Raw genomic sequence first — 7927 nt, 5'->3', positions numbered from 1 at the left:
GTGCATCTCTTCTGTGCTTCTGTTGTGCTTTCAGTAAATGTGTTTCATGCGTACACTTCCACTGAAAGACGAACGAACTGCTTATTAAATATCAGGACAAACTTTAGTAGCACATACGTTACTATGACACACACACACACACAGTGAGATTAGTGTGTGTTTGCTGAGTGCATGATGGTCTAAAACTAGTTTGTTCCTTTTATTTCATTGCTGTCTGTCACTGTGTGTTTGATCTCATGTACAGTACGTTACCTCAGGAGATGATGCATTGGTCCCCATCGAGTGCTCATTAGGACAGGACATCTCATAGTCTGTGGTACCGATGGTCAGTGTGTGTGTGTGTGTGTGCATGTGTGTGTGTGCAGAGCCTCCAGCAGGATTTTGGAGCTTTGCTGTGGAGCCTCGGTGGAATGCGGCTCCACTCGTTGACTGTCACAGGCTGCAGCAGCTGCTCGCTCATTCATCTTCAGTGAATCACAAACACAAATGTGCTTTTGTGGAGAGTGACCCAATAAGGAGCTGAATACGTTGGGATGAGACATTACAGACACTCTTGTTACGGTTCCATTCATGCTCAATGTGTGGCGGTGAGTTCTATGACTGGGAGGAAAATCTGATAACCGATCACAACTGAGAGCTGCTGTGGATTACATGCTGGATTAGATGATGTCGATGGCCCCTAGGGGGCAGAATAACTGCAGTTCTGAGTAACAGTTCCTCACCTGAACATGCAGCAGACACAAAGCAGCATCACATTGGAGGAGCGCTTGTGTCAAATTTCTTTTAGCTCATGATTTGGTCTCCACCACCTCGTGAGGGGAACGTCTGTCTCTTTAGCTGCTGGATGCTCCATTTGTTCACCAGCTGCTCTCTCACTGAGTCTGTCTGCTGTTTGCTGCTGAGCAGCTATTGTAAAATAACCTCATCAGAGATGAAAACAGCTGCCCTCTGCTGGACTGAACCACAACGGAAATGTGCTGTAAAGAAACAAAACTAGGAGCTAAAATAAGAGTTGGTGATGATTCCGTATGTTTAGCAATATGAACCAGCGCTGTATCCACCGTAGGGCAATATACTGGTATTATATCCATATCTACATATATATGGGATCAGATATCATCTTAGACTTTGGATATCGTGATATAATAATATAACATAAGATTTGTCCTGCTTTGACAGGCTGCTGTTCTACTCATGATATCCACATTACATATGATTATTTAGTGTATAGTTTTTACAACTTTATTTAATAAATAGTCTTCAGTGCTGCTTCCCTTTGCCGCAACGAGCTACGGAGCAAACTGTTGTTTTACTGCAGTGAAAATGTTTTTGAAAAGCTAAACGCTGACAGATATGGATTGAAGCAGAATATTTTGTTTATTTAAGACATGTCGCAAAAATGCATTTTTTTCAATAAATATTGACTTTTGGACTTTTGGCTCTGGAGTTATTGGAACAGTTTGGATCACATTTCATTATTTGTAATGTGCAGAAATACAGACTTTGAACAAAATGAATATAGAAATAAAAACAAGCTCCGCTGCTTTGATGGTGATTTCAAATTCAAATGTCAACATTATGAATGAAGCCTCCAACTATTTGGTGCACAACTCTCACATGACACTAAGATATTGTAAATTGCAGAAAACTGATTTACTCTTGAAACAAAACTCTAATCAGACAAGATGGAAACAATCAGCTCATTCAGATCAACTTCACAATGGAAGAAATATCAGAACACAAAGGAATATCAACAATTTCATGATTTTTTCAAATATATCGCATAGTTTAGTTACTCTGTACATTTAGGACCTGCTGTCTGTCTGACTGTACTAACAAGTACACAAGTACACAAGTACACAAGAACGAAGCAAGTAGGAACACATGGTTTAATGCAAATCATGTTTAGGTTGCAAATATAGTTCTGATCATCTGTCCGAGGGATTCATATCAAACGTGAAGAGAGATAAAGATTTAAATCTAACTGATGCTGTGTGTATATTATATATAGGCTGCTGTGTGTGTGTGTGTGTGTGTGTGTGTGTGTGTCGTAGTAGCATTAGTGTCATTCAGAGTGACAGCAGGGGATTGACAGCACCAGCTCAAGGTTCACTGTTGTTCAACTAAAACAAGTTTATAGCCCATTGTTCTGGGAAACACTGGCATGTGTGTGTGTGTGTGTGAGTGTGTGTGTGTGTGTGTGTGAGAGAGAGAGACACAGCTGTGGTTGGTGTGACAGGTGTCTGGCTCATGTGTAGATGGATTACGCAGCATTATTGTGGCATTAACACTGAGCAGAGGCAACGTGTGTGAATGTGTGTTTAGAAAGTGAACCACGTGTATCATCTGTACGGTCACAACCATCCCACGTACGTAATGTTCCCTCCTTTATAGCGTTTATAAAAGAGCAAAGCGCTGGTGTGTGTTTAGCTTCCTGCAGAATGATGGACTTGCATGCAGCGAGGACATTGTGATTAATAATAGAATCTTTATCTGAAGGCTTATCACACACCAACTCAATGCACAGCAGCTCACAATAGTCTGGATTAGACAACAATAATCTCACCCACCATCGCAAGGATGAGTCAAAATGATGCAGCTCACTTTACAAAGTCATCTTCCAGGAATCTGCAGACACACGTGTGATTGGCCGACGCGCGGCTCGCTGCCGGCGACGCCAACGCCTTCTATGTTAGCCGGCCGAGCTCCAGCGCCGTGCCGTCTGAGGAGGGGAGAGAGGGGAGAGAGGGGAGGGGGAGGGGAGGGGAGGGGAGGAGAGTGAGGGGAGGGGGAGGGGAGAGAGGGGAGGGGGAGGGGAGGAGAGTGAGGGGGAGAGAGGGGAGCGAGGGGAGGGGAGGAGAGTGAGGGGAGGGGGAGGGGAGAGAGGGGAGGGGGAGGGGAGGAGAGTGAGGGGGAGAGAGGGGAGCGAGGGGAGGGGAGGAGAGTGAGGGGAGGGGGAGGGGAGAGAGGGGAGGGGGAGGGGAGTGAGGGGGAGGGGGAGAGAGGGAGGGATGGAGGGAGGGAGGGAGGGATGGATGGATGGAGGGATGGATGGATGGATGGAGGGATGGATGGATGGAGGGAGGGATGGATGGATGGATGGATGGAGGGATGGATGGAGGGATGGATGGAGGGATGGATGGATGGATGGATGGATGGAGTGATGGATGGATGGATGGATGGAGGGATGGATGGAGGGATGGATGGAGTGATGGATGGATGGATGGATGGAGGGATGGATGGAGGGATGGATGGAGTGATGGATGGATGGAGGGATGGATGGAGGGATGGATGGATGGAGGGATGGATGGAGGGATGGATGGATGGAGGGATGGATGGATGGATGGAGTGATGGATGGAGGGATGGATGGAGGGATGGAGGGATGGATGGATGGAGGGATGGATGGAGGGATGGATGGATGGAGGGATGGATGGATGGAGGGATGGATGGAGGGATGGATGGATGGAGGGATGGATGGATGGATGGAGTGATGGATGGATGGATGGATGGAGGGATGGATGGAGGGATGGATGGATGGAGGGATGGATGGAGGGATGGATGGATGGATGGATGGAGGGATGGATGGAGGGATGGATGGAGGGATGGATGGATGGATGGATGGAGGGATGGATGGAGGGATGGATGGAGGGATGGATGGATGGATGGATGGAGGGATGGAGGGGTGGATGGATGGACCAGAGAAGAAACTCAACACGGATGAAACGGACACTTTGTGATACGTGTTATTACCGCTTCTGGAGAAATCCAAAACGCTCACAGACCGACGGTGGTTTGGTGAGAAGGTTACAGTAAATAAACTTGGACCAGATCTGTTTCTGAGCAACGACATTCCAATCAAACAGTCCGTCGGCTTCAGCAGGAACGCCAAAAGCCGACGACCGAGGACACGTCGTCTCCTCTGAGAGTCACCAACAGAATAAAGAGTTTAGAGGCCGTTCTCCTCTCTTGGTCCTGATGGTCTCTGTAACATGAAGTCCTTCATCTCTATGAAACAGAATAGTGCAGAACAACAGTTATGAGGATATTAATCATAAAAAAGAAGAAAGAATAATAAGTTGAATTTCTTTGATCATTGATTTTACAAAAATTGGAAAACAATATAATCTAAATATTCAACATGTTTATAGTGTCTACAAGTTTTACCAATGTTGGAAACATAATAAATATGAAACTATTCACATGTTTTACACACTCTGGTTAAAGTGAACACTTTATTAGAGGAGACATTTATCATGAGAACATGAAGAATAAAATGTTTTAAACTTAGTTTTGGTTGTTTTTTACAGAACACGTTGTGTTCAAGGACCATCGGAATAATTGCAATCTGACGATTGTGACGATCTGTGATGAACGGTGTAGTTTTGGCGATTGTTTAAAGAAAACGAGCTTTTCCATCAGAGGGTTGAAGAGAAACAACAGCGTCATGCTGAAGCTGAAAGCTCCTCGTTTAATCCCACAGATGATTTATCACTTTTATCTGACGTATCACAACACACCGCCGTCCAAATCCTGGTGATGCCCCACTGTGTGTGTGTGTGTCACACGATCAGTGGATGAAAGGTGTGTGTGTGTCATTGCCTCATTCATAACTGTCTTCCACTGACGAGGGATCACAGAGATTAAGATGAAGCCTATGTTTAGGTTCAGGGACGATTCTGCTGTGTTACAACCTGCTTCTTCTTTGGGATACTTCTGACCAAACAACACGGAACTCCTTCAGTTGATGCCTGAGATCTGAGAACACGATGACTCATCAGTTCTCGTCCTTTAAAGACTTTTCTTTTGTCAAAGTGAAACATGGAGAACTAGAAGAGCGCAGACTTCTTGTAATGTTAACAAGAGTGAAAAACAATCACAAGCAGGATTCAGATTCACACCAGAATCCACTGGGTTCTTCATCGGTCTGTGCTCCTCCGTTCCACCAGGTTTCATGATAATCGTGTCGGTAGTTTCTCCATAATGCTGCTGACACACAGACGAACCCAACAAAACATCAGCAAGTACATGATGTAATCTATAGTAACACTTTGTTCTGAATGTACTTATATTACAAAGAAATTGCAGTTCGATTTTGTCTTTATCGTCATTATTATTATTGTGCTTGTTGACTGTTTGCAATACGTGCTCATATCTTTTACTTTCTCTATGATATCCACAAAGCACACTCACAAAATATCTTCAACCGTCCATCAACGTCAATAAACCGTTTGTTGTTCAGATATTTCCACATTAATGCTAACTACCTAGCGTCTAGAACCTGCAGAACAAGAACAAAGAGGATTCTTTAGTTCTGCTGAATATTATCTGCCAATATTACACAGAGCTGAGTTAACATGTTAGCATCTGTGCAGCCATCTTTAAAGAGCCTTTGACAGGCTCCAAGGCAGACGTGGAGAACAAGTCTAGCTATCTACAGCTGATGAACTGATGTTTCTACGCGTCAGACGTGGCTGAATATGGGAAGCTGCTTTTCTCTTATTCTTTCTGAATACAAGGACTGATGATGGGCGCTAAATCCAGCGCTGTCCTCATCGTAAAATGTGCACGTGTCATGTGGGAACAGAAAGATCGACAGGCAAAGAAACAGTAGCTAAGAGGGGCGGGGCTTATCTGAGGTTATCACACGAGAAAGAAATGATGGCAAAAACTGTGATTTGTTTAAAATGGAAGATGAAGAGAGAGATGGAGGTTTGATGTCCATGGACAGTCTGAATGGACGAGTCCAGAGAAACAAAGACAGATGAGGACAGTGAGGCAGTCAGGTTCCATAGATAGCCCTCAGACAGAGAGGGAGCCAGTGGTGGCTTTACGTCTGCAGCCTGCTTCACTCTGGTATTCCACGCTGACCACAGCAGGCCTTTTATGACCGGCAGAGGGGACCGGCCGGACCAATCGGCCGCGGCGCAGCAGGTCACGTGCTGAGGCGACCTTCTCGGGGAGGTTATAAAGTGATGTGATGCTCGCTGGGCCAACTTATTCTGTTCCTCCTGCACGTCCTCACAAACACCACTCAGCCAAATCCAGCTGAAAAAGAGCTTCGGAGGAAGAACCTGAGCGACCCGGCACGGTGAGTACACAACGCTGAGTCAGCAGTTTACCGATTATATGAACGTGTGTGTTTCTGGTTTCAAATACTACAGTACCCATGAGCCTCAGCTGCCGTTGCTATGGTGAAGAGCTGTAAAAATCATATTCAATGTGCAGTCAGGAGAGAAAACAGTGCAGATGCTGGTTCTCTGAATGTATCCAGCGGGTATGTCACCATGCATGTCTTCTGGTTTCTGCTCATTTCAGTAATTGCAAATTAAATGATATGAATGTGAACCACTAAGGCCTCAATATCCAATGAGATGGGTTCTGCATTGCTGCCTGATCTTGGCCACTAAATCTAGTTTAAGAGCTTTCATTACTTTAGTTGATATTATGATTCTGATATATTCCAGCTGCCAGTTTAAATCCAACAGGAGAGCGTATCGGATTGGTCGACCCTCCTTCTCCCACGTCAGAAATGATATGTGTAACTTTCCGATGACCACTCCCACTCAGTGCTGTGATTGGTCGACCGTGTGGAGGAGAGAAAGTAAACAGGTTGAGCTTCTCCCTCTAAACACTAAACAACTATTAGAGTCACTTTTCATGAGAACAGCTGATCAAACACGATGACTCTGTTATCACATTTGAACAGATAACGGACCTCATTCCCGTATCCTTCTCTTAACTTCCGTTCGTACGGTCGGCTCGAATGAGATCCGTCAGATTTGCAGACTTGTTGATGAGCCTCAATAATAACATACCATATAAGGCTACACATCCAGCGCCACATGTGCTATGTTTAAATTCTGCTTTCAATAATCCACAAAAGAAAGTCCATGATTTTAAAAGTGTCAGCAGCAGAATTAAGGGACAGATGGTGAGACTGCTACTGCAGCTTCACCTGCATGTCACTGATGTAAAGAAAAAAATGGTTCAGTCTGTAAAACATCTCTCCACAGCAAGACCATCGGGAGGTCATATCATTTAAGATCTTCATATTGATCTTGTTATACAGTAGCATCAATAGCCCATTTAAAAGAACGGTGATGTTGTTTACATTCAGAATTATATTAGCCTCTAACGTCAAGGATAATGTCAACACGATCAACGTCTCCTCAAATAACGGTTCGTATGATATCTCATGAAAAGTTACTCTTCATTTTTTGTGCGTTTTCCTGATAAAGTCCAGCAACACATTTCAATTTCTGCATAAAAAGTCTTTTCAAAATAAACTTCTGTCTTCACAGGAAACTACTTAGTTGGGTTTAGACAACAAAACTACTTAGTTAGGTTTAGACAACAAAACCACTTAGTTTGGTTGAGACAACTAAACTACTTAGTTAGGTTGAGACAACAAAACTACTTAGTTGGGTTTATACAACAAAACTACTTAGTTAGGTTGAGACAACTAAACTACTTAGTTAGGTTTAGACAACAAAACTACTCAGTTAGGTTTAGACAACACAACTACACCAAAACTACTTAGTTAGGTTGAGACAACTAAACTACTTAGGTTGAGACAACAAAACAACTTAGTTAGGTTTAGACAACTGAACTACTTAGTTAGGTTTAGACAACAAAACCACTTAGTTTGGTTGAGACAACTAAACTACTTAGGTTGAGACAACAAAACTACTTAGTTGGGTTTAGACAACAAAACTACTTAGTTAGGTTGAGACAACTAAACTACTTAGTTAGGTTTAGACAACAAAACTACTTAGTTAGGTTGAGACAACTAAACTACTTAGTTGGGTTGAGACAACTAAACTACTTAGTTAGGTTGAGACAACTAAACCACTTAGTTAGGTTGAGACAACTAAACCACTTATTTAGGTTTAGACAACTAAACTACTTATTTAGGTTTAGACAACA

The sequence above is a fragment of the Anarhichas minor genome, unplaced genomic scaffold (assembly GCF_050575085.1).
Source record: "Anarhichas minor isolate MPS153535 unplaced genomic scaffold, ASM5057508v1 ptg000003l, whole genome shotgun sequence".
Taxonomy (NCBI): Eukaryota; Metazoa; Chordata; class Actinopteri; order Perciformes; family Anarhichadidae; genus Anarhichas; species Anarhichas minor.
The sequence above is the reverse complement of the archived record's forward strand: the minus strand, read 5'-3'. Positions refer to the sequence as shown.